General features: G+C 40.3%; 1 protein-coding gene and 2 pseudogenes across 1 annotated transcript in view; 2 read left to right on the forward strand and 1 right to left on the reverse strand.

Annotated features, from left to right (window-relative positions):
* Window positions 1-26,825, forward strand: part of LOC148742291 (uncharacterized) — a 356,385-nt gene that overhangs the window by 258,988 nt on the left and 70,572 nt on the right. The window lies entirely within an intron of this gene.
* LOC148742306 (uncharacterized) lies at window positions 3,515-5,635 on the forward strand (annotated as a pseudogene).
* On the reverse strand, window positions 18,184-25,331 carry LOC148742307 (uncharacterized; annotated as a pseudogene).

Here is a 26,825-nt window from a genome sequence, read left to right on the forward strand (position 1 = left end):
ATTAAAAGCGTGATTCAAATATACTGTGACATTTGTCGTAGATCATCATTGTAAACGGGGGCATTCATGAAAAAGTGGCACCTCCGATGGGACAGCGAAGAAAAAATTACTACCGGTGAGTATTTCGTGTGAATATAGATGCAGCATTATCCACGTTGGATACGAAACTTATCCAGCTTCAATTTGCGAGGGAAAGAACCGAGGAGACAATCCAAAGCAAGCGTTGTGACAAAATCGAAAGACAAATCAAGGCGTTGAAGGGATTGTCGGGTGAAGAGGGGGGCTTTGGGATTTTTCGGATTTTTCGGTTTTGACTGTTTTTTGGATCGGGTTTTCAGGTTTTGGGCCTAAAAGGTTCGGTTTTTCGGTTTTGAAGTTCAGAGTGGTTTGCGGATTCATTTTACATATTTTTACACTCGGTTTTGGTTTTCACGAAGACTCTGAGGCGGTTTTCGGTTTTCCTTTTTGACCCCTTCAAAGATGAACATGTAGCGGTTTTGTCAGGTTGGCATGCGGTTTTCGGTTTTGCTGCCTCTTTTCGTCGGTTTTGAAGGTTTTGAAGGTTTTTTCTCCAGTTTTGTGGTTTCCCAGAGGCCCCAATGCCCCGCTCGGTGAAGCCAACCAGCTGAAAAGAACCCTTGAAGGGTTCAAGATAGCTGCTAAGGAGAGCGCCAAGGCAGTAACGCAATGAAATGATCAAATCGAGGAAAAGATAACCAGGGCAGACGACGACATCTTAAGGTTAAAGGAATGGCTCGAAGAGACCAAGGGAGAAGAAAACCAGAAGATCCGAGAAGAAGAGCTTCAATACGAAAGACAGCTTTTCGAAACACGTCTAAAATTTCAAACCGAGTTAAATGCGGTCAAAGCGAGCAAGGCCGAGGGAAGTGAATCCGTGAAGAGTAGTAGTGGCTCAGCGACTGGTTTGGAAGCAAAATTGCTGAAGTTATTGATTACCAAATTCAACGGCACGTTCCAAAATTGGCCACGATTCTGGGGGCAGTTCAGTGAAGCAATTGACAAGTCAGATATTGCTAGCGTTACCAAGTTTTCCTATTTGAGAGAACTTTTGGTGCCAAAACCGAGAGTGTCCATAGAAGCTTTTCCATTTTCTGTTGAGGGATACAATCTTGCTGTTGCTTACTTAGAGGATAAATATGGGAAAGAGTCAGAGATCGTGAAAGCCTACAATAAAGAAATTCTGGAGTTGCCAGTTATCTCTGGTGTAGATGTGAAAGCGACACACCAGTTTCATGAGCGATTTGCATATTATGTGCAATCCTTGCAAACAATGGGGAAATTGGATCAAGTGAATGGAAATGTACCAATGACACATGACAAACTGTCAGGGATTAGAGGCGATCTTGTCTTCACTGACGACTCGTGAGACAACTGGTATTTTGTGAAGCTTTGTGAAGCATTACGATTGTGGATTAGACGAAACCCATTCAACTCCGTTTCAGTAGAGGAAGTGGATCCCTAATCTTCCTGTCTAAAGTGAGAAAGGCCTGAAAAGTTGTTCGCCGCAAAACAATGGGATCTTAAACAGCGGAAATGTGTTTACTGTGAGGACACATCTCATGTTTCCTGGGAGTGCCCAAAGATGTCAACACTCAATGAAAGAAAGAGGTTTTTGGCTCAACGTCACCTTTTTCTTAATTGTACATACAGCAGCCATCAGGCCTCTAAATGCGGGAACAAAAATACTCGTGCTGTAACTGTGGTCGTCACCATCAAACGTCCATCTGCAATCGAATGAAACCACTGCAAGAAGTCGCATTAACAGCCGCAAAAAGGGGAGATGGCATTTTTCCAGTCGTGAATGTGAAAGTAAATGGAATTGAGTGCCGTGCGTTGATTGATACCGGAGCCGGAAGCTCTTATGCCTCTGTGAAATTTATCAATCTCCTAAAATAAAGCGAATCGATGTCAAAGTTGAGCAAGTTGACATGCTGCTGGGAACATCAGTGAGTCGCCTTGAAACGTATAGGTCTTGCATTGAATCGGTTTGCAGAGACTTCAAAAGGGATGCGAACTTGACTAAAGTGAACAAAGGAGAACTGTTGACAGTAGACAAACCAGACTATGATTCAGTGATTGCGAAATACCCGCATTTAAAGGGAGAGGAATTGCATGGCCGTGACACTAAACCTCGACTTCCGGTGCACATAATTCTTGGGGCCAGAGAATACGTAAGAGTTAAAACAGAAACCCCACCACATATTGGAAGGGATGGCAAACCTGTGGCGGAACTGACTAAACTGGGTTGGTTTGTGATGTCCCCTAGACTGGAATTTGACCGGAATGCGATGATGCTTACACAAACCAGTCAGTTGGAGTACGAGGAACTTTGCAGGCTTGACGTGTTAGCACTAGCGGACAGCTCTCCCTACGACCAAAAGGCAGTGTACAGTGAATTTAAGGCGCAGTTAGTGAAGAGCGAGCAAGGTTGATATGAGACTGGATTGCCGTGGAAGGGAGATCGGTCAACTCTGCCGAATAACGACAACGGGAGTCTACAACGGCTGCAAACTCTGACACAAAAGTTGCAACGAGCGGAATAAACAGCAGAATATGACAAAATCATCAGAAAACAAAAGGAGCAGGGGATAATCGAGAGCGCTGATCAACCCGCCCAGGGAGTTGAATTTTATTTTCCTCGCAAACCAGTGGTGCAGGAAAACGCAGAGTCCACATAAATGCACATTGTCGATGACGTGTCTGCCAGAGTTCACCCATCAGCGCCATCCTTGAATGAGTGTCTCAACGCTGGTCCCATGCTACAGAAAAAACTCTGGGATGTACTTGTTCGCCAGTGCTGCTACCCAGTTCCAGTGACCAGAGATTTAAAGAAAGCGCTTTTGCAGGTGTGGATCAGAGAACTGGACAGGGATGCACTTAGATTTCATTGGAAGAAAAATGAACACTCACTGCTTGAAACACTAAGGTTGGCCAGAGCGCTGTTTCGCCTGACCTGTTTGCCGTTTCTACTTGGGGGAGTGCTAGAGTGTCATCTTGGAACATGGGAATCAAAGATGCCAGAGTTGGTGGTGGAGTTCCGTAGAAACCTTTACGTGGATGACTTGCTATCAGGGGGAGTGACAGTACAGCAGGCACAGTACCGCAAGGAGCAGGCTATTGAAATCTTCGATGACGCAGGTTTCACCTGACATAAATGGCATTCCAGCGTCCCAATACTGGAGGGAGAGACCAAGAAAAAAGACACAGACATGTCGTTTGCCAAGCAGCAGCTCCTGCAATTAGGGGAATCTAAAGCCAGCCTACTAGGTCTTGGATGGGACAAAGGAAAAGATGAATTGAAAGTCAAGTTCCCGACTGAAGAAGTGCAACCGACGGAAAAAGGAGTTTTAAGCAAGCTTGCCAAAGTGTATGATCCATTGCGCCTGGTATCGCCCGTGACGCTTGAAGGCAAAGTGATCTTTAGAGATGTTTGTCACCAGAACCAAGCCTGAGACGCCAAGCTCGCGGGACCACTACTCTGGAGGTGGCAGAAATGGGAGCAGTCTCTACCTACGGAAGTGCCAGTGCCAAGGTCGATTACAACTTTCAGGAACCGTTACAAGATGTCAAACTACACAGCTTTGGCGACGGAAGCAAACTGGGAGTGGGAGCCGTGGTTTACTCCGTAGTGGGACAAGAGATGGGAGCAACTCAACGTCTGGTAGCTGCTAAAGCGCGTCTTGCAAAGGGGGGACTCTCCATACCCCGTTTGGAACTGGTTGCTGGCCATATTGCAACCAACTTACTCACCAATGCGTGAAATGCTTTGGATGGGCTACCAGTTTCCAACGCGTACGGCTGGCTGGACAGCACCGTTGCCCGGCATTGGATATGAGGGAGCAGAGAGTTTAAGGAGTTTGTCTAGAGCAGGGTGACAAAGATCAGAGCACAGTTAGATATGGTGTGGCAACATGTCAGCTCCGAAGAGAATCCAGCCGATTTGGCCAGCCGCGGGGATCAGTTAATGGATCCACACACTGGTGGAATGGGCCTAAGTGGCTTGCTAACCGGGGGGAATGGCCACCTAATCTAATTACCTCAGCTTGCCCTGCGACAGAGGTTGAAGTCAAAACTATGCGAGAAGTATTATCATTGGCGCAGCCCAAAAATTCAAGTGACTTAGTGGAAGAAGTGTTAGAGAAGCACGAGCTGAAATATGCCCAGAGAGTTTTTGCATGGGTTACAAGGTTCATAGTAAACAGGACAGAAGGAACCACAGCTTTGAAGTCGCAGGCTTGCATTTCGCAGGCCCAATTCGCAATCTTAAAGGGAGTAACCGAGAAGGGAAGGCTTGCATCGCCCTGTTTGCCTGCAGTTTAACGCGTGGAGTACATTTTGAGTTGTTACCAAGCCTAGAAACTGGGAAGTTCCTTCCATGCCTGAAACGGTTCATTGCAAGACGAGGCCGACTGAAGACACTGTACTCGGACAATGGAGGAACGCTTGTCAAAGCATCTAAGTGGCTTAAAAGGTTTCAACGAGATGAGGAAATACAATGATTCCTCAAGCAACAATAGATCCAGTGGCACTTTAACCTTCCTAGAACACCATGTCGGGGAGGGCAATTTGAGTGTCTTATCGGTGTTGTCAAGCGCGCTTTTCACAAGACCATTGGAGCAACAACGTTGACTTGGGATGAGCTTAGTAATGTCATACTTGATGTGAAAGTCCAAATCAATCGCCGACCACTGAGCTACGTCAATGATGACGTCCAACTGCCAATCCTTACCCCATCAACTTTCCTGTTTCAACGCTCAAACGTGTTACCAGAGCAAGAACCTGGGAGAGAGGGTAATGTGGACTTGAGGAGACGCGAGAAATACCTCAAGTCTTGTAAAGATCAATTATGGCATCGTTGGACAAGAGAGTATCTGACGGCTCTCTGCGAAGGACACAATCTAAACCACAAGCGCAAGAACTTCAAGGTAACAGTAGGAGATGTCGTTCTTATCAAGGCGGAAGAGAAGAATCGAAACAAGTGGCCAATGGCCGTAGTACAGCAAATCTACCCGGGTCACGATGGAGTAGTTCGTGCGGTATAAGTTGGAACAGCAACCGGGAAATTGGAAAGACCAATTCAATATCTCTATCCGCTGGAGCTGAGTTGTGACAGGTCAAAGCCTCCTGAACTCAACCCACTGGCAGAAGTTTTCCGACCTCGTCGTCACGCAGCAGCTGTTGCAGCGGAGAACATTAGGGCTATCGCCTTACGTGTTAGAGTCTCTTGTTAGATTTCCTTTATTAGCCAAGAACATTATGGACGAGAGCACTTTTGTTTTTACAATTTCCTTTAATGTTTCAACTTAATTCAGTTTAATGATGTTTTAGTGATTCAATAACATATACCTCCTTCGAAGCTATATGGGGGGAGAGTGTCGGAGATACCGCGTTCATGTCTTCGTTAAGTCAGGATTGATTGACAAGCCGTTCTAGAATTACAGGATATCATTCTGCTATTGTAAGGGTAGAGCTTAAGTTTCTCCATTCATTCGGGACTTAACTCAACACATGGATGTACTGTGAACTGTGACTTGGAGATTCTCTTCGTGATTAAAAGCGTGATTCAAATATACTGTGAGATTTGTCATGGATCATCGTTGCAAACGGGGGCATTCGCGACGCGTGCGGATGGTTATACTTACATTATTGAAAGCTGTACATAAGCACCAACATAAGCAACAATACCCCAAACTTGAGAGACATGGCGGGCAAATCTAGGTAAAATAGGTTAAATAAATTATACGTTAGCCCATGCATTTCAGTTTTGTTGCTATCTTCTTATTGCGAAGAAAACATATAAGTAGCAACATTAACGAATGTATGTCGTAAAATTAAGTGAAGCGTTGGCAAAATAGCAGGGGGTTAATGGCTCCAAACGTAACTAAATATGGTGATAAAATCGTGCGGAACTATGAACAACTTGAAACAGCGATATATGTATATCAAAAACCAACAGAGAGATCGTTACTTTTGTCTATTTTCCCCCTCGTGTTTTCTAAAAGGGACCTTACCTTTCCGAGAAAAAATTGGAGTTGTCTTCGCAAAAAGCTCAAGCAAATAAAATGCCTTGCAATTCTCGATAGAGAAGTTGTTTGATGGCAATGAACACCTCATTAGACATGCACCAGTAACAAAATTACGAATTTGATTGTATTCCGAAGCTCATTCAGTTTGCTCAAGAGGCCATGATATCATGTAGAGCGCTTAGCTTCATGATGTTTATTCAAGTGTCTTAAATAAGAGGGACCTGATCTCTGAATATACCCTTTGTCGGATTTGTACCAAGAAGTAAACTTGTTACTGAGGGTTTATGCAGGAAACAGTAAACTAAAAAATACTGTAGCACTGAACGTTTTTGTTAATTGCAGTAGAAATAAAATTAAGAAAGAGTCTTTTGAATGGAAATTAAGATAGAAAGAAAGGTTGGTGACATTCCCGAGTGATAATTTTGAAAATTATGCCTTCTGATAACTGTCGGGTCATCCCTGATGGCTGTAAGGTTGTCATTAGATATTGTTATGTTATTATAATAGAGCAGTCAGTTGTTACTGCAAGGTAGATAACTGCTAATGAGTTATTGAAAAATAGCCCAATGATAAACTAATAAGTGTAAGTACGCGCAACTTTCTTACTCTATTACTGGTGCAAGCAACCAAAAAGTGTGCATCAGTAGCTTTCCCTCCAAGTACAACTGGAACAATTCTTTGTTGAGTGCTAATGTAATTTTATCTTGGAGAACCTAAACGTCTGGCTTCATACGAGGAAGCTTTCGTTCCCATCCTTGTCACTCGGGCATGGCATCAACCTTTCTTTCTTGGTCACGTTCAGCTTATGACATAAACTGTTGGTTTGCACACTGCAGAAACTTGTCACAAGGCTCGCCAAGATGATTACAGGGATAGCTTTTTGAGAATATGGGCGGTCATTACCTACTGCATAAGGTTCAAGTTGTAGGACCTTGTTGCATTATCACAAAAAGGGCAATCCATTATTGTTACTGCAAGGTACATGATTGAGTTCTTTAGAAATAGCCTTAACTGATAACCTGATACATACATTGAAGCATATAAATATATAGTTTTCCAATCTATCACGGGCGCGCACAACCAAAGTTTGTGCATTACTACATGCAACAAGATATCCATGTAATCATCATGTGTTCAACGACTGACTACCGAAGTAATTTTCCATCTTGGCAAGCTTAGTGAGAAGCTCCTACAGTGTGCAAACCAACACTTTCCTTCATAAGAAACGTGACTAATAAAGGTTATATGCGTATTTAAAATTGCGTAAAAAAATAATAAAAAGAAGGACCCCTAACTGAGATATGCAGAGTAGTGCAGGTAGACATACATACACATACATAGGATAACTGACCACTTCCCATAGGGGCTTTTCAGGGCCAATACCCACTCCTCCCACCCAGGGGAGGACATCCACCACACAGTAATCTCGTGCGTGGGGAATTAACGTCTCCTACCCCTAACCCTGCAGGAGACGGGGCCTACGGTTTATTCGTCCTTATCCGAGAAGACTAAATTATCTATCCATTTCTTGATTATAGAAAGGTAGCAAACTCTCCTCACTTATTTTAAGACCATGAGTATTGGTCTTTTGATCGTGCGATATGTCTCGGTGCTCAAGTTAGAGAGATGTAGTGTTTTGAAAACTTTACACCTGGTCATAGTTAGTATGACCTGGTTGCGTTCAGGGAAGGGAACAGTGGTTTGTTCGATCAGCTGGAGATCAGCAGGAAAAACCTTGACTGCTGAATATTCAATAGCAACTAGTTATGGATGTCGGTTTAACGTGTATTACTTTCACCACATCTCAAGACAACTGACTCGAAAATCTTTTCAAATGTGTTACTGAAAATTTGGCTCATGCGAAATACATCCACGGCAGAGTAGGAAAGCTGTGCTTTCCTTAATACTCACAATTAGCGAGCAGAACTTACTTATGTGGTGCATTGTATGATTAGGTGCCATCCATGGTCATTCACTTGAAATTTCTTTTCCACGTGGCGGTGCAAATTGGGTCCAATCCACATGCATCGACGGCAGAGTTGGAAAGCTGTGCTTTCCCTTTATAGTTGAAATTAGCGAGCAGAACTTACCTATGTGATGCAATGTGTGACGGGGTGCCATTCATGATCATTCGCTTGTAATTTCTTTGACACGTAACAGTGCAAGCGACGTCATCAACGACAGAGTTGGAAAGCTGTGCTTTCCTATAATAGTTATAATAGGTAAGAGAACCTTCCTTATCTTTTTCTGGGTAATCACCCGAAGGAAACAGAGAAGTTTTATTTTTTTGAGATAATAACACGCGTGTGGACAAAGACAGCGCGGTACAAACTTCCTCGTATAAAGCCAGAAAAATTTCGAAGGGAACGATCTAAATAATCTACAAGCTGTAGGCTATGCTCAGTTCATTAAGATATTAAATTGAGTTTGTGTTCGTTTCAGGTTTCATGTTTTTCCATCTTAAATCTTGTACTGAATTGAAAAGGAGCTACTAGTACTCCGCTCTGGTATAACTGACTCAAACTAAGATGCGGATTGAGCTAACTAGCGAAGCATTGTTTCGCTCTTGGAACATAATCAGAAGTTTAGGTAATTTAGGTAAGCAAAAATTTCCCACCTGGGGCCAGCTGCATTAGGATTTTTTTTTGTTGCCGAAATATCGATTATCTGTTTAGTGAGACAAGAGCACCAAGCGCATTGTTTTCACATATTTCCAAGTTGGTAGTTCTATCAAGTGGTTGCAGCGTTTCGAAGAGGAAGGTTCAAGTCCGTTTTTTCCTTAATGCCATGCGGCATTTCTTTAATGCTATGCGGACTATAATAACTAGGAATTGTCCTTTTTACAGTTGTGGGCTTGGTGGCTAAGCTTTTGGACAGGAGTGAGGCTAAGGGTGACCTTGTTATGATACAGATGTTGCTGCTTTTCAAATGCAAATTTCTTTGTTATCATGCTAATTAGATACTGGTCTCTATCACAACAATGTCACCCTCAGCCTCACTGCAAATCAAAGGCATGGCAACTAAGTACACAACTGTAAAATGGTCTATTAAGAGATTAACCCTGATTTTTTGATATGCAATTTCTGTTTTTGTATTTTTTGTAAGAATGAGTAGACCTTTTGTCGAAGGTGCAGATCCTTATGAATCGCACTCCATTCTCTGTTTTATATTTTTACTATTCCGTGCCTCTACCGGACTGAAAATTACACCTACTTATTCTCTTAGATAGGACTTTCAAGGAGTGCATCAAAACTCCCGCTATTTATCCGAAGATTGCTTTTGAAGCTGAACGGTTTTTGATTTGCGAAGTTATATGCTCGCGCCAAGTGGTTTACATAGCCTTAAAGTTAAACGTTCGGAGAAACTGAAATAGATTTGATTAAACATTGTTAATCCCCGACTTTATATAAGCAGCAATGAGCACAATTATTGCAGAAAAGCACTGCTTTCCACCTCCTTTGTTGATGCATTTCATTAAGCCAAATTTGTGTCGCATGAACAAATATATTCCATGTTGCCATGCATTTACTAGATCACATGATGCGGTGAAAAGAAAAAAGTTGTGGAGGATGCGTGGCCGAATAAGTCACTGATGTTGTTATCACATTTTGCCTTCTTCTATGATCTCATACTTAACAGACACGGGCTTAAGTGAAATCTGTTTTTTCAGTATGTAATAAAAAGCAAGTTGTTTGTTTGTGGTGACGCCATCTACGCCTCAGTCCTCCAATAATACATTAGTTACAACCAATGAACATGCAGGAGGTCAGTCTGATATGATGGTACTATTATCAAGTGGCTAAGGCTATTTTCTTGACGAACGTTTCCGGCTTTGCGCTAAGAAAGTTCTGCCACAATGCCTTTGATCACAAACGAATTTCCTGTTATCTCAGGAGATGTGAGAGCTCAGCTGCTTTAAAACGAGTAAGGTCACCCTGCAAAATAAAGCATAGTTTCCAACTTATGAGGTACCAGAGAATATCGCGGGACCAACGCCCCTTGTGTAGACTTTTTAATGAGGAGCTCTTATCGAAGACGCTAGCAACAGCAAGGAAAGCTATGCTTTGTCCTAAATTTCAGCGAATCAGTAGGTTCTTGTGACCGTGGCGTCAGTAAACTTGCGAGAACAGAGAGATTTTACATGCAACGGCCGTGCATAAAAGTTCTGAGAATCTCTCTGGGGACTCCTACGGCCATTAGCATTTCAGTCACGAGAGTGCGGAGCTATCCGATATGCTAATTCCATATGCAGCAGCTTTTACGCGAATGAGAATAGACCGCTTATTTTAGTCTATAACTATCTAGGCTATGCTACGTCGTCAAAGTTGGAGTACTCTTTTTGGTGCTAGTGGACATGTATAGCACTTGCGGTACATGTAAGTAGAAACATACGCACGCTCATGTACACAAAGAGACAAACGAAATTTTGCACAGACGCTCCCTGCAGAACGCTTATGCTGAATAATCGTCTTTTTTTCAAATCTACAATTTATCAAGTTTCATGAAAATCTCAAGCTTGTATCACTATATACTATTATTATTTTGTCTCAGACCCAAGGTATAAGAAAAAGATAAAAGAGCAACTAATTCAAGATAACTTGAAACTCTTCACAAGACACCATTCGTGTCTTAATTTTGAGTATCAAGTCCTTTTCATGTTGGTAGAACCTTTGTTAATCATTGCATACTCTCGTTCGTTCGCTGATAAACGAATACAAGAACAAACATAACGGAAGCATTAGAATTAATGTAGTTTCCATTTCTCCTTTTTTGTGAGCTTATTTCGTTTAAAGTTAGTTTTATTTAAAACTGTGCGATAATTCACCACGTTCGTTTAAGGCAGCGAGAAGCAGAAGATCATAAACTGTATTCTCTTAGTGAGAAACCTTTAGTAACGTTCAATTAGAAACTGTTAGTGAGAAAGTGAATAAGGGCCTGTTCACATGGAGATGGGGGCCCCAGGTACGTGAGGTAACCTGCCTAAGTGGGGTGACCCGCCTAAGTGGGATGACCCGCCTAAGTGCTAGCCCGGTCTGCCAGGTAGGGTAACCCTGTCAGCCAGGGTGAGATTATACCGTGTAAACGCCTCAAGGTGGGTGTAACAATAGGCATTGTTTAGCAATAGCCTGGTTTGAGTGTTTAAACTTAAGGGGCGGACGTTTGTAATAACGGGTCGGTTGATGTAATACTTGATGGCAGATATTAAAACGATTCCTTCGTAACTAAACAGTGGGGTAGCCAGCCTAACTGAGGTCACGTTCGTGGAAAAAAGCTCAAAAACGAAACAAGCGTGTTTTAAAACTTTGTATATTTCCTGGCTGTCCCATACAGGACTAAAACGTTAAAAAACACCAACTTTTACGTCCTCTTACCAATGAAACCTCTAAATTTATCTACTTACATCCTTATCTTCAACTCGACACTGTGCGCATTCATATCTTATTACACGACTCGGGCAGTCAGAAGGCCAATAACTAAACTCAACCAATCAAAATGTTCTATTGCCGGTCAATATTCGCTCAGAATTGGACCGGGTACTATCCCGAATAGTCCCGAATGATACCGCACTTGTGTCCCTTTGAACTTCAGTCGTATAGTAAATCTCTTATCAACCAAGCTTGCTCGGGACCGTAGTGGAAGAATATCGGCCCTCGGTCCTTTTTGTACGGACCGAGTGCAGCGAGGTCCGTACTGTCAAGACCTCGGGTCGATATTCTCCCGGTACGGCCCTCACGCTTGGTTAATAAGATGAAAAATAAGTTACGTCTCACAAGACGGAGTATGATAGAATAACAGTGATGGCAAAGCAAGTCCATAAGAGCAGAGATTCCCAGAAACTGCAATTGACATAGAAGGAGTGTAAAATATTCCCATTTCGGAATATTTAGCGTTGTAAATCGACCACGTTTCGTTTCCCATATCTTTCCATATAACGTATCAACGGTTTCAAACTGTCAACGGTTCCTTGCGTAACCTAACACGCCTAACACAACACGTGACGCTTTTATGAATAAACACAAACGTGTCCGGGAATTAATTTTCTGTCTCTCTCGAGAAGTGTAAATCGTTTATTAAGTCGTTTTTCGAAAAAAAAAAAAAAAAAAACCACAACCTGCAGCCATAAGCTGAATTACTTGTGTTATATACAACATGTTTAAAAATTCAAACTATAAAATCTCTGACTATACTAGTATTAGTTTTCTGTTTACAATTGTTGTTTAATTGCAAAGTGCATTATGAAAGTTCTAAACCTCTTTGTTTTCACATTCGGGATTGAAAACATACATCTAGTCCTACAATTATATCTTTCACTGTCATTGCGCGTGGGCAGCAGGCCAGCTAGTTTATGCTGTCACTCTCTACTATCTGTTTAAACAGACTGCTACATAATTTCTCGTCTATGAAAGAGTGTTTTTAAAACTGCATCTTCCAGGACCTTGCTATACGAAACCTCTGGGAATAGGATCCTTCAGACTCTTTTCTGAACCCTCTCTATTTGGTCGGACAAATAGGCTGGCAAACTAGTATGGAAGGCCTGACATGCATACTCCAGAACGGAACGTCTGCACGCACAATAAAATAGAATTAGAGTCTTGCAGTCTATGCCAGCGCGCTTGAGTTGCTTAAGCTTGGAGACGTGAGCTTGGGACACTCATGCCTAAACTCCCTAATTACAAGCGCAACAACGACCTCCGTAAACTTCACCCAGGCACCTCCGGGTTGTAAGATTACATGTAAACGCGTTTTATTTTTCAAACACGGCTAGGCGGGTTACCTCACCGACCTGGGGTCCTCCACCTCCGCGTAAATAGGCCCTAACTCACAAATCTATCCGTGACCTGTGACAGTGCGAATGACGCTCAATTCATGCACCTAAACGTCATCATCATCATCACTTTGCAAGAGAATTTCAACTCTCAGCAGATATTCTCTTTTATGTCATCATCATCAATATTTATGTCATTGTCATCATTATCATTATTAGTTAATTTCACAACTCGGTCCGTCAAAATCAAATATGGAAGAAAATTCAATTCACTGCAATTATCGCTCTATTACTCAGTAGCTTATCAACTAACAATTCATCTCTTTACCTATCTGTCTTTTTCTTCTTTTGGTTAAATTCCAAGGAAGGAAAATCTTAGCAATTTTAAAGAGGATGATGACCGACATTATTTTCTGCTGCCTTTTATTACCTATTTAATTATAGATCTATATTAATTTCGTAGAGTATTTCTATCAGAATAAAGACCATCGTTAATTTCGGGAGCGGGAAGCTAAATATGAAAGTCATACCAACCTTAAAGCTAGTTCATGGATTGCCCTGTTTCCTGTGGGGCTTGTTAGAAAGTGTCTGTGATCGGTATCTTTGCTCCCCAACTGCAAACTCAGTTTCTACTAACGCGATAGCTTTCAATTGCCTGGCTTCGATTGCCTTGCTGTGAGCAGTTTCTCTTTGCTTCATTTAGGCAGGCATATATTTTTTATGATATTCGATTTAGTTAATGGCATGGGAATTACTTTCTTACGAGCACATTTTGCTCTAAGCCTTTTAGGACTCAGTGAGCGTGGAGAAGTCAAGCAATAAAACACTTGCAAACAAGTGCGTGTTAAAAATGTTTCCAGTCTCTGGCTAAACATAGCGCTAAAAAAAATGACACGTCTAGACATTCAAGAGAAAGAGAACGCGCTTATAAGAAAAAAAGCATGGGCAGTATATATTTAGAGCAACACATTTTCACCAGAAAGTTTCAGTGGAAAGTTACCACTCCACACATTTTTCCAGTAAAAAGAGCTTAACAAAGACACTTCATAGAAAATTTGTTGAAGAAAAACTTTGCGTAAATCCTTAACCATTGTCCTTGCCAAGTCATCTTGCACACTTTTTTCATCATTAAACTACGGGTGCACCCTTCAAAAATTTTATTGTGAAAGTCCTTCCAGATTAAAAGCTCAGTTATAATCACCACCTATTCTACGCTGAAAGGTTTGCAAGAGAAAACGTATCGAGGACAAAGCGTGAAAGAGCCAAATATAAGTTGTAGAGGAGATTTCCTCTCGTTGTCCGTTAGAAATTTATCGCAAATGGCATCATGATACTTCTTAACTACTCAGATGGAAAACTCTAACATGGACTAACTCTTTGATTTTTTTCTTTTTGTTAAGCATTAACCACACGATATTTTTGCGATTATTTTAGACATTCAAAATACTTCCTTCGAAATATAACGCGATTCAAGTCATGTCCCTTCTCTCAATATCGGTCATGATCATAAAGTATGGCGAGAAATCAATTGTATCAATGAACGGATCCTTCAGTTTGCGCAAAGATTTCTGGGATCGCCACGGGACAACCGTTGTAAGTTGCTAGAAGGAGACATTTGGCGAAAGGTTGCTTTGACGTTAAAAAAAACATTTTGTACGTAAATAATAATAATAACAATAAATTAAAACTTCTACGGCGCGGGAATCATAGGGATATGTTCTCTCGCGCTTTGCAATATTGCAATCAGCAATGATATTATAATTGCGCTTTACAATCAGCAGTTATTTTTATAATAATTAAAATTGAAATATAACTCATAAAACTAGGTAATCTCAGGACTAGATAGAACTATTGGATTAAGCTATAAGCCTTTTGGAATGGGTGAGTTTTAAGAACTCTTTTGAAAGATTGTACATTATCTGCACAACAGATGGTAATATATTAATTTTCAGTTATATTTATGTGTCTGAAGCCTGTTTGCCCCTGGAACTGGGGCAAATATTGAAAATTATATTTCAGTCGGTTTATTATAGGCTAAAGATCTCAGAAAGAGAAGAGCAGTTTTTTTCACTTCGTGCTAATGCATATAGCTTCGACAAAAGTTCGCCGAAGATCTCGATATTTCATGCCCGTGGAAGGCCCTGATCTCAAGAAAACTTTTATCTTCAAACAAAAAACCCCCAACTTCTGAAAACACCTCCGTTGATAATCTTTGCAGGTGAATTTTATATGGTTAAGAGGTGGAGGTCAAACGCCGACCTCGATCTTTTGCTCCTGCCCGGTTTTCTCTGACAATAACTCTCAATGTTCCTGATAAGATCTCCTGAGGAGCTCGAGGAAAAGAGCGGCCACTCAAAAACCTTAAATTTTTCTCAAAGTATCACTTGACCTAGGGATTTTCTCACGTTTTTCTTCGCTTATTTTATCCCTCCAAAGAGCAAGCTCGATAAAACAATTTCCATTTCCGGTGACAACGACTTTTCTCCTTAGAGGAGGTATATTGTCAGACACCTTAAATTGTTTATTGGAAACGTTAAATAGTACGAAAACAGGCTTCAGACACATAAATATAACTGTAAAGACGTTATTGAGTAATTTCCTGGCGATGCATGGTTGACTTATAATACTTCCAGACCATTACGTGATGATGATTTCACCATAAACCGTTGCTGGTATGTTTTATAACATATTTCGGGGTTATTCGAAAAACAAAAACTTAAATTTCCCTAGTACCACACTATCTTAATCCATTTATAATAAAAAAAAAAAACGGTTAAAACCCGTTGATATTTTACCGCGGCTGCACCAGCGCTATGAAATGAATTACCATCCGTTGTGCAGATAATGTACAATCTTTCCAAAGAGTTCTTAAAACTCACTCATTCCAAAAGGCTTATAGCTTAATCCAATAGTTCTATCTAGTCCTGAGATTACCTAGTTTTATGAGTTATATTTCAATTTTAATTATTATAAAAATAACTGCTGATTGTAAAGCGCAATTATAATATCATTGCTGATTGCAATATTGCAAAGCGCGAGAGAACATATCCGTATGATTCCCGCGCCATAGAAGTTTTAATTTATTTATTTTTATTATAACCCACCCATTAATTTTGGCGCGATTTTATTGGTTACTTTAAGTCACATGGTGCAAAATCACAGGACAGTTATCACGCAATAACCCCCGTCCGCGTCGATATTTGTCCTCCGATTTTTTTCCGTGTAAAAGAAACATAGTCAACACAAGAGTTTCAACTTTTCCGTTCTGTAAAACATGGAAGGAAACAAAACTGTTCTTTTTTTTGCTTTCGTCAATCACGCGCATTCGCCATCAGATCACCACTGGCTTGTTTACTGTGTTTACGCGAAGTTTAATTGCGATGTGAAAATGAATGGGAAGGTTATGAAATAAATAAACCCTGTTCTGGCTTACTGGTATGTCGGCTGATAATATCCTTGGCTGAGAGATTGTCCTCAAGTTTTCATACTTGCACTCGAAGCCTCGCTTCTAGGCCAAATATTCATTTTTCGGGCAATCTCAGCCGCGGACATTATCAGCCGACATATCAGCCGCCCGAAGGGGTTTATTTACTAAGTATTTAGCACGTGCACGTTGTTACGAGCTTTGTCGTAAGCCCTTTTGTGTTCAACGTGAATAAATAAACTCACTTACTTACTTACTTACTTACAAACATAACTAACTTACTTACTTACTTACTTACCTACCTCGCACCTCATAAGTCTTGGAATTAGTGGAAAGCGTGGTCGAGGAGAGGCAGAAGTCAGCGAATCGGAACTGATACTAAACCGGGCGGGACGTATTGGCATGTTTAGAGAGGATGTTTAATCATCTGCCCCAAACATAGAAAACACTTAACTACCGACTGGCCTGGCCGTAGGAATTACATTTGCTCTTATCCGGCTAATCAGGGGTTGAAAAAGCGACTTAGTCTCCCCAGGCGTGTTAATGCAAAAATATCCGCAGAAATATTTGTTGAGTTCAAGGAGACTGTTCTTATCGGAACAGGTGAGTGAAGACTTCTCTTTATACATTTAGTTAATTCTCGCGTACTCACTTGTTGTTTAGGTTATGGGACGTCTGATACGTGCGGTTCATTTCACTGTTCTTTCATGGGCAAGTAATTTAGTTTTTGGAGGCATGCAATAACGAGCCAAAGTAAACAGCACAAAACCATATAAAGGTGATTCACTAATAGTACACGAGTTACAAAACATATATGCCAATAGAATAAAAGACGCCGATAGAATAAAGCGAGGTTGATAACGTTCACGCTTATCAAAAACCAATCTTATCTAAAAGTAATTTTAAAGTTGCTGTTTGCGCACGTGCCATATGGAGCCGGTCTGCGAATTATGTCTCATATAAAATTTAGACTGGTGAGAGTATTATCAGTTATATGTTAAACTCTCAACACAAACTTTTCAGTAAACATGCATTATGTTAATATAAAAATTAAAACAAAAAATACTGTTGGTGTAGCAAACAGAATTGTGATCTTCTTGCATTGTTCATTTCTACTAAAGTGTCTGGGAGGGAGAGGTATGGGTGTGGCACTTTTGAACCACAGTCCTCGGACGATTGATCTGCAAGTTTAAAGTCTTCCAGATGACTGTATGACTGTTGAGCGAACTGTACGGCATGATTCGTCAAAGGACTGCAGATGAGAGGAGCGGTAAGAGCTGTCATCTGAACACCTTAGCTTTGACTCCATCCTCTGACACAGAATTCGACAATGCCACAGTCTTGTAAGTCTTCCTTTTCTTTTCCAAATGTTTTGATGGGTAGCTTCTCTTTTATCTTCGGAAACACTCCCAATCTTTCCTTTGCTCTTTTGGTAATGTAGCTCTGCCGACTGCCACTGTCAAATAGAATTGAGCATAGCCAAAACGAGGTTGATTGATCTGTGACATAGAGGTGTTGGCTGTTAGCAACAAAATTGACGTGTTTGAGTACACGTACACTGTTGAAGAGGACTTGCTTTCTAGGCGATTTTTTCATTTACGACATTTACGGTCATTACTTTATTTCCTTGAGCTGTGTTTTCTGAGGTGAGAAGGCGGCTGTTGGCTTTCTCACAAACTGACATGTGATGTCTTCCTAAGCAAATGCAGCATGTCTTGCTTTGAGAACAATTCCTCGCCAAGTGGTTTCGACTTGAACAAATAAAGCAGCAACCCTCTCGTTTCAACAGATTTCTTGTGGCTTCGATGTTAGTGACTACAGCACATCTCGCGCTGGGGTGCCCTTGCTTACAGAAGGCACAGGTTACAGATTCCTCAGACCGATTAGCAAAGACTGAAGGAGACGAAAACTCTTTACTTTTTCTTGACCGCACTGAGAAAGGCTTCTTAGGGGTAGGGGATCGGTCGGGTTTGTTCCAATCGGCTCGCATCGCTCTTTCGCTTCAATTTCACGGTCAAATGCATTAAAAAACATCCAAGTCCCATTCTGGTTCAATCACAGCCCTTGAAATTATCAAACGCATATTCGGAAGTAATTTTTCCATCAGAAGGGGAATCAAAAGCTTCCATACGATTCAGAGTTTATTCTCAGGGTTTGCAAAGTTCGAACGTTTGCTTCAACTCGATCATAAAGAAGGCGTAGACGTCTCAAATCATTGTCCGCGCTTAGAGCTGATACTTCCACTAATCCCTTCATGTGACGATTGATAATCTGAGTTGGGGTTGCCCAAATTGTCTCTTTAGGGTGGATTTGACTAACTCGTAGTTTTCTGCTGTTATCGGTAGCCCTCGAATGGCTCCTGTGGCTGACCCTTCCAAAAAATTTCCCAAATAATTGAGTTTGTCAAAATCCGATAAACCAGGGTTCTCACCGACAGCAATTACAAACGAGTCCTAGAATGGTTTGAAAGAAATTGGGTCACCTTAGAATTTACTTATTTAGATCAATCTTCGATAGTTTTGCCTTTCCGATTCCCAGATTTTCAGTGAACCAATTAGAATTAGAGAGAGGAATTGACATCACTGTATTTGCGCCCCTTTCCAGTTCAACTGCGTTTATGGTTTCGTCAATTTCCACATCATTTGATAAATAGATTCACTGAGGTTCCCAGTTTGCTGGATTTCATCCTCGCTATATAAGCTCTTCTGTCATTAAAGCCAGAATTTCGTCGTCCAGGGCTCCAAGGACATTAAATTTTTCGTAAGAGCAATCCGATAAGTTTTCAATTGATTCGCCAGAGGATGTTCAAATTCATCGAGTAATGCTTTTTATTATCCAAATGTGGTTCGTAGAGTACAGGTAACGCGCGAGATGAGTACAAATGTCAAGCGATATTTGCACTCCAGAAATATCCGCGAAACTCGCCCGCACTGAAATAACAATTTAGCGTGTCGGATAATAAACCTCTTATTAGACATAGTATTTGCAGTATCGATGAGTATTTTTACTCGTTGTTTGTATTTTCACGAGCCCGTAGGGCGAGTTAAAATGCAAACAACTAGTAAAAATACTCAGCGATACAACGCAACAAAACATGTAATATGATATAACGTGTGATGAGCAGGAAAAAATCAACTACATTTCATCCCTACAGACCTGTTTCGTGGTTGCCCACTCATCAGGAGATTTTAATGACATAATTGATTTGGTGCGAAAAGTGTCAAGTCAGCTGTTGAGTAGGAGGGCTTTGTTTCTGTGTCGGCAGGAAGAGACGAGTTCTTTACGTTTGTTGAGTGTAGATAGGTTGGGCCGGCAGATGATTAGGAATTTCTCTTTAAGGCATAGGTTGCATCATTTGCTTGAGCTGTTGTAGAGCAGATGTGAAGATAGAATGCGCCAGGAGATGGAATAGCCGATGCTGTCGTCTTTAAGTGTCCAGATGTGTTTACTGAGTTCGGTAGCGTTGCGGTGTTTTGTGTGTCGGAACGATAAGGTGTGGCTGTTGTAGCGGGTCTTGAAGTCGATTACAGTGAGTCTGATGTATGAATCCGTCGAGTTGTCTTTACGTGTGACGGTGGCTTGGTAGATAACAGATTGTTAAAGGCTCTTTCCGTCTAGCGGGCATGAGTTTTCCTGTCAGCAGTTACATTTCCTGAGAGAGGAAATTCTTAAGTGAGTCAAATTTCGGGTCTCGGCACCATGTAAGAAATCCAAAAGTAAAAGAAAGAAACTAGTATCCTAACTCCGTAGAAATAATGTCATTGAAATTCACAATAGGTAGTTGAATTAAACTCCTTAAGCTTGAAATTCCAAACTGAGGAATTAGACAACAACAACCCAAACTAAACTCCGTACTGAAAATAAGTAAAAAAGACTAAGATACAAGAGCAAAATGTACACGCCAGCCTCTTTTCAATATCAAGGCCAAGCCCAAAGTCCCCGACGCGATAAACCAGTTCACAAAAAATCACGCGCGCCAGGCGTGAAAACAAAATAGCGGGGAAGGGAGAGTGGAGAAGCGAAATTGAAAGTCAAAAATGAAAGAAACTTCTACAGAGAGCCTTCGTGAACAGCTGCAGTTTTGCAAATCCCTCTCTGGATTTCCTAAAAGACGTGAAACATAGAAACCCATGCGATCCGGAATTGGATTTTTCAATTGAAATCCAGCTTGAGAACGGTTTTCTCAACGTCGTATTCTGTTTTCAGATTCCATGTTTTACCTTAAGGTAACCTCCTTGAACTTGTTTTACTATTAAACTTTTTTTGAAACTTGGTATAATTAACAATCATGAAAAAAAAGGGGGTCACCGTGCTTGTTTACACGTCAGCAGGCTCTTAGAATGGGATATTTTTACTGGTTCTGCGTTAAAAACTCGAATCACCTTCATCAGAATTTAGCTTTGGTAACTTGAAAGACACAAAATTATATTTTGAAATTAAAGCTTCTTTTATTAAAATAAGCAGTATTGCTTCATTTTAGCTGTTTTTGATCGCCTGGTTGGGGGGATTTTGCAATTTTTCGGACAGTTCCATTGTTAGCTTGAATCCTCGCCTTGGCCAAAATACACCAAATACGGAACTATTTTCCAAAAAAAATCATGTTCTACAATCAAACCTTTTTCTTCCTCAAATATGTTTTTTATTAGACTGTTTTTAGCAAACACCTGCGAAAAAAAAGTGTCACCGCGCTTGTTTCCTCACAAACTGCCCTGAAAAGTGGACATAGTTTTGAGATCGCAGTCATCCCATGTCACACGACGCTCCTATCCCCACATTTTCCCTTTCACTATCCTCTTTCCACAGCTTTCTTTCGCTTTCTAAATCTTCCAGACATGATTCCTTTGCCAACTTTTCAGTTTGGGGCCTTACTTCCCTCTCGCGAGCCTTCAGCGTGGATTCTCAATGTGATGAACTCAACAAATATTTCTGCGGATATTTTTGCATTAACACGCCTGGGGAGACTAAGTCGCTTTTTCAACCCCTGATGAGCCGGATAAGAGCAAATGTAATTCACTGGAATTATCGCTCTATTACTCCTTAGCTTATCAACTAAAAATTAATCTCTTTACCTATCTGTCTCTTTTTTCTTTTGGTTAAATTCCAAGGAAGGAAAATCTTAGCAATTCTAAAGTGGATGATGATCAACACTATTTTCTGCTGCCTTTTATTACCTATTTAATTATATATCTATATTCATTTGGTAGAGTACTTCTGTCAGAATAAAGACCATCGTTAATGTCGGGAGCGGGAAGCTAAATATGAAAGTCATACCAACCTTAAAGCTAGTTCATGGCTTGCCCTGTTTCCAGTGGTGCTTGTTAGAAAGTGTCTGTGATCGGTATCTTTGCTCCCCAACTGCAAACTCAGTTTATACTAACGCGATAGCTTTCAATTGCCTGGCTTCGACTGCCTTGCTGTGAGCAGTTTCTCTTTGCTTCATCTATACAGGCATATATTTTTTTATGATATTCGATTTATTTAATGGCATGAGAATTACTTTCTTACGAGCACATTTTGCTCTAAGCCTTTTTAAGACTCAGTGAGCGTGGAGAAGTCAAGCAATAAGACACTTGAAAACAAATGCGTGTTAAAAATTTTTCCAGTCTCTGGCTAAACAAAGCGCTAAAAAAAATTACTCTTGTAGACATTCACGATCAAGAGAAAGAGAACAGACTTACAATAGAAAAAGCATAGGCCGTTTATATTTACAGCAACACTTTTTCACCAGAAAGTTTCAGTGGAAAGTTTAACTTACCACTCCATACATTTTTCCAGTAGAAGGAGCTTATCAAAGACACTTGATAGAAAACTTGCTGAAGAAAAACTGTGCTTAAATCCTTAAGCATTGTCCTTGCCAAGTCATCTCGAACGCTTTTTTCAACTCATCATTAAACTACAGGTGCACTCTTCAGAAATTTCCTTGTGAAAGTCCTTCCAGGTCAAAAGCTCAGTTATAATCGCCACCTATTCTACACTGAGAGGTTTGTAAGAGAAAACGTATCGAGGACAAAGCGTGACAGAACCAAATGATAGTTGTAAAACAGATTTCCCTTCGTTGTTCGTTAGAAATTTGTCACAAATGGCATCATGATGCTTCTTAACTACTCAGATGGAAAACCCTGACATGGACCAATCTTACACATTCAAAAGACTTCCTTTGAAGTATAGCGCGACTTAAAAGTCATGTTACTTCTCTCAACATCGGTCATGATCATAAAGTATGGCGATAAATCGATTATATCAATGAACGGATCCTTCAGTTTGCGCAAAGATTTGTGGGATCGCCACTGGTCAAACATTGTAAGCTGCTAGAAGGAGACATTTGGCGAGAGATTGCTTTGACGTTAAAAAAGAGCGATTTTATAGGCAGATAATAATAATAACAATAAATTAAAACCTCTCTGGCGCTGGAATCATACGGAGATGTTCTCTCGCGCTTTCCAATCTTACAATCAGTAATGATATTATAATTGCGCTTTACAATCAGCAATTATATTATGGTAATTAAAATTAAAATATAACTCATAAAAGTAGGTGAGCTCAGAACTAGATAGAACTATTCTAAAGCTCTAAGCCTCTTGAAATGGGTGAGTTTTAAGAAGTCTTTTGAAAGATTGTACATTATCTGCACAACGGACCGACGGTAATTTATTTCATAGAGTTGGTGTAGCTGCGGTAAGAGATCAACGGGTTTTAACGGTTTTTATCATAAATGGATTAAGATAACCTGATACGAGGGAAATTTAAGTTTTTTTTCGAATAAGCACGAAATATGTTATAAAACATACCAGTAAAACCTCTCTCCTTGCGTAAGGTTTATCGGGTGAAATCATCATCGCGTAGTGGTCTCGAAGTATTACAAACTCAGCCATACATCGCTAGGAAATTACTCAATAAAGTCTTCTCAGTTATATTTATGTGTCTTAAGCCTGTTTTCGTACTTTTTAACGTTTCCAATAAACAATTTACGGCGTCTGACAATATACCTCTTCTAAGGATAAAAGTCGTTGTCACCGGAAATGGAAATCGTTTTATCAAGCTGTTGCTCCGCTTTGGAGGGATAAAATAAGCGAAGAAAAACATGAGAAAATTCCTAGATCAAGTGATACTTTGTTTGAGAAAAATCTAAGGTTTTTGATTGGCCACTCTTTTCTTCGAACTCCTCAGGGGATCTTATCAGGGACATTAAGATAATGGGAACTCGAGCAGAAGCTGTGGACATTTATTTAGTTGTGCATCGCTCCTTAAGCGGACCAAGCTAGTTGAATCTCAATTTGTAAGATTTCTTTCAAAATCAAGATATGTGGTTATAACTAGAAAAATTAGAAGATCGTCTCTTGATTTGATTGTCTTTGAAACTCTAAAAGAAGCACTTTGCTTGAAATTTATGCTCACCTTTTTAATTTTGAGTGCGGAACATTACTCGCAGGACGATCGGTTAAGACCATATTAAAACAAAGAATTATTTGACGCGCTTAAAGAAACGATAGTTACAATAATAATGTTCATGATGGTGAAGTGGAAAAGAAGTTTATAAAAGTGATTAGCTAGCAATGAGACGTTGACATGACTTGCGACGCGAAGCTACAGAAATCTTACACAGAACACAGATGCGCTCACGCATAGGTTGGTGATTAGTAAATGGGGTGCACATTTTAGTAATATGACAATAAACACTTTGCGGTTGGCTCACAGAATGCAAGACTCCCTGTGAAACTGTACTATTGTCTCCCTTATAAGAAAATTTCAATCTTGCTTTTAGGCTGAGCCACCAATATTGCGGAATCGTATCTTAGGCTTACAACAGAAAGTAACACCAGCGGATAGGAAGTATTACTACTAGCTACTTCCTCTGGATTGCATGATACATATACTCTGTAGTCCATTGCAGGTTCAGCAGGGGATCGCTGCAGGTTACCAGTAGCACTGGACTTCATCAAGGGCAGTGCAAAGGCCTAGTACAGACCCAGAACTTCCTAAACTACCTCCAGTCACCTCACACGGCCCGAATGCATCTGAAAATTCATCAACGAGACAGAAAAAAAAGCCCTGTAGCCAGCCAAGCCATTTAAGTGGCCTAGCCTAGCTATAAGGGTGAAGAGAGTGTAAGGGGGAAAAAGGAACATTATTCAGATTTATCTTTTAATGCTCAGCTGTTGTTGAAGTGAGGTTGGTAGAGATAAACTGTAGTTTTCACCCTTTCGATTAACATCATTATCAGAGTGAAAGTATTTAGGCTCTTACAGAAAAGGAGGAAAAGGTCACACGACGGCTTCTCAAGATCGAACGGACATTGCAGAGAAATCTCAAGCTCAACGATTCATTCAGAATAGCTTTAAGTGCCATTCCTCTATCCCCTTCCCAGTCCTCGTCGGGCAAGAAATTGTACATTCCAATCTAAGAAGTTTTTGTTAATCAAATTTTTAAACCTGAAGAAAAAGAGAGTTTTCTCAACTGCTGTAATGTCATAATGAAGAAGTAGCCCTTTACCTTAGACCAGACGTAAAATATCAAACTAGACGATAAAATCTTCCCTCCCCTGTATCATTTCACCCTCCGATATCTAACCATGGGAAAACCTATACATTGCGTCTCTACATCTTTCATCAAAGAGTTTTAAAAGTATAAAAGAGTGGATTTCAAATCGTCCAAAATATATGACTGGTTGATACGGATTTTACCAATATTTCTTAAGACATGAGCAGTTGATCTACCAGCGGGTAAGTCGGAGTTTCCATTCGATCGATACTTTTACGTGTTTACCTTATACATTTGTGACAGCTCATCAGTTGCTACCACAGAAAAAGTCTTCAACCAGGTTATAAGTTATTTTAATGGTAAACTGACTTGTAATCCGTACTTAATCAATTTTTATTGTATATATGCAGCTTGAATCATAAAACTTTCCTTTTTTAACTTAGAAATATTTTCCATTTTTTTCCAAGGTACTCGTACTCTCAAGGTTCCTGCCATCCCAGAGAAGACAGAGTATGTCTCTAGTTAGGAAGACCGTTACAGTTAACTTACGTGAAGTGTGACTTGTGCGCACGTCTTTAGGGAGATTTATAAGCACGTGAGTGTCTGTGTGTAACATTTTAACGTGTTACCCTTTCGCGATTCGCGTTAGGGTTATAGTGAAAGGTTATTGGCAACCAGCAGGTTAAAAATGCTTTATCTGTCCTCACACTGAGAGATTTCTGTTGCTTGAAGAGGCGTTCAAAAGCAGTGGTGCCAAAACTTGATCAATGATGCACGCGCTTCCATGAGTAGGAATCGGTTGTTGTCATTTTTCAAAAGATGCTTTGGCTAAAAGCACGTCAATAAAAGCCAAACAATGCGGATATTGGGTGGGAACTCATTTTCTTTGTCAACTTTCATACTTGCCACTACTCTTTGACAATTTACTGGCTGACGATGTTATAGCTTCGTAGCGCTACTCACTTAGTAAGTAAGAAGGTAAGTGAGTAACTTTATTTAATGTGGGTGACACATGCATATCAGTGACAGAGCTAATGAACTGATGACCCAGTGGCCTTCAAATAAAACGAAACAAAAACATGTATCACATAATAAATATAGAAGTAAATTCAAAATGTATAAATACGTCAATTTAAAAATGTGAAAATGTAAAATATGAGAAGGTATCACAATAGTTGAAATAAAAATTAAGAATTATTAGTCATAATTTATACAATCCAGAAGCTACTATAGATGGAGGTTGCCGAGACCTAAAAGTCATATGGATAACTTAGAATAGCGAATACCTAGTGTGTTGAAACGCATAGATATCTATAATCAAATGATTTGGAAAACATTAAATCAACTTTCTGTTTACTTAGGATGTCCTTTTTTAATGATGCTTTAGATTCTCTAAGTGCTCTGGGAGAGGAATTCCTTTCCTTAATTGAACGCACGGTAAAACTTCGGCCATCCTCAGTAACATTCTTATATATCGGGCACCTTAGATTTAACTTGCTATATCGAGTGTTCCTATTATGAATAGCTGAGTTTGCTTTCAAAATATCGTTCATATATTTAGGAGTGTTCTTCTTTATTCTCTTATAAAGCAGTGAGCTTCTGTTGATGTACGAGTCTTGGTAGAATGGGATCCAATTTAGGGTTTTAAATGGGTCCACGGATCTTGATTTGGGAGGCGGATCCAGAATTACTCTTGCTGCTCTCTTTTGAAGTCTTAATATGTTGTCTTGATTAGCCTTGTTTGTAGATGATCAGACACTTGATCCATATTAAAGAGTGGGTTTGATTACTGCGATAGAGTACGTTTCCCGCTGTGGATGAGTTAAAAGGGGGCTGAGTTGCTTTAGAAGCCCAATTTTTTTAGATAGCTTTTTACATAAAGTACCAGTAACTGCATCAGAGTTCAAATCCTTGTCAATTTCAACTCCCAGGAGTTTATGGGTCCTAACTTGCTCGATCTCGGTATAACTTTTGTGGATATCAGGACTTCCTTCTGCTATCTACGCATTTTAGCACATCCACATGGAATTTGCGCACTACAAATGCTGTGTAATTATTATTATTATTATGCCCGACCGCCTCCTTAAACGCTTGCCAGTCGATAACATGG

This window comes from Stylophora pistillata, chromosome 1 (genome assembly GCF_964205215.1).
Source record: "Stylophora pistillata chromosome 1, jaStyPist1.2, whole genome shotgun sequence".
NCBI classification, from domain to species: domain Eukaryota; kingdom Metazoa; phylum Cnidaria; class Anthozoa; order Scleractinia; family Pocilloporidae; genus Stylophora; species Stylophora pistillata.